Raw genomic sequence first — 1,878 nt, 5'->3', positions numbered from 1 at the left:
CTTACGTTCGGTCGTCCGTTCGTTTCGTCGTTCGTACGAACGAACGATCGAGCGAACGAACGAAAGTACATACGTACGTACACACGAACGAACGAATGTACGAAAGAACGAACGAACGAATGAATGAACGAACGTACGCACGTACGTACAATCGAACGAATGATCGAACGACCGAACGTACGTACGTATTTACCTAAGTACGAACGAACGAAAGTGCGTACGTATGTACGTACGAACGATCGAATGAACGTACGTACGTACAAACGAACGAACGTACGAACTAACGAACGAACATACGTGCAAACGATCGAAGCAAGGAAGTACCTTATGTCCGTACGTACAAACGAACGAACGTACGTCCGTATTACGAACGATCGAACCTGAGTAGGTTCGTGCAAACGAACGAACGGACGAACAAAAGAACGAACGTATGTAAGTACAAACTTACGAACGAACGAATTAACGAACGAAGGAAAGAACGAACGAGCGCACAAAAGAACCTACGAACGAAATAAACTTACGTACAAACGAACGAACGAATGAACTTAAGTACGTACGAACGATCGAACGAACGTTCGTTCATCCGTTCGTTCGTACATTCCTTCGTTCGTTTGTACGTACGTATGCAGATTCGATCGTTCGTATATACGTAATTTCGTTCGTTCGTTTGTTCGCTCTTACGTTCGTTTGTTTGTACGGACGGACATAAGGTACGTTCCTTCGTTCGATCGTTCGTACCTACGTTCGTTCGTTCGTATGTCCGTTCTTTCGTTCATTCGAACGTACGTATCTTCGTTCGTTTGTACTTACGTACGTAACTACGTACGTTCTTTCGTTAGTCCGTTCGAATGTTCCTACGTACGTTCGTTCTTTCGTTCGTTCGTTCTTTAGTTCGTTCGTTCAAACGTACATACTTACGTACGTTCGTTCGTTCGTACATGTGTACGTTCTTTCGTTCGTACGTACGTACATACGCACGTTCGTTTGCTTTTTCTTTCGTTCGTTCGCTCGTTTGTACCTACGTACGTAAGTTCGTTCGTTTCTTTGTACGTACGTTCGTTCGTATGTGCGTACGTTCGTTCGTATGTGCATACGTTCGTTCGTTTGTTCGTACGTACGTTCGTTCTTTTTTACGAACGTACGTACGGACGTTCGTTTCGCTGGTTCGTTCGATCGTTCGTTATTTCGTTCGATATTTCGTGTCTACGTACATACGTACGTTCGTTCCATCGTTCGTCCTTCGTTTCGTTCGTTCTTTGTTTTGTTCTTACGTACGTACATTCATTCAATCATTCGTTCATTCGTGCGTACGTACGTACTTACGTTGTTCGTTCGTTTGTACGCTCGTGCGTTCGTTCTTTTGTACACTCGTTCAATCTTTCGTTCGTTCGTAAGTTCGTACTTACGTACGTTCGTTTGTGCGTACGGACATAAGGTACGTTCCTTCGTTCGATCGTTCGTACGTACTTATGTAAGTACGTTCGTTTGTACGTACGTTTGCACGTACGTTCGTTAGTTCGTACGTACGTTCTACCGTTCGATCGTTTGTACGTACGTATTTACGTTCATTCATTCGTTCGTTCGTTTGTACGTACGTATGCACTTTCGTTCTGTCGTTCGTACGCTCGTTCGTTCTTACGCACGGAATAAGGTACGTTCGTTCGTACTTACGTCGTTCGATCATTCGTTCGTGCGTACGTTCGTTCATTCATTCGTTCGTCCATTCTTTCGCACATTCGTTCGTTCGTGCGTACGTACGTTTGTACGAACGTACGTCCGTATTACGAATGATCGAACCTGCGTACGTACGTGCAAACGAACGAACTCAGATACGTACCTACGTACACACGATCGAACGAAAAAACGTACGAACTAACG

This window comes from Octopus bimaculoides, chromosome 23 (genome assembly GCF_001194135.2).
Source record: "Octopus bimaculoides isolate UCB-OBI-ISO-001 chromosome 23, ASM119413v2, whole genome shotgun sequence".
Lineage (NCBI taxonomy): Eukaryota > Metazoa > Mollusca > Cephalopoda > Octopoda > Octopodidae > Octopus > Octopus bimaculoides.
Note: the sequence above shows the minus strand (reverse complement) of the source record.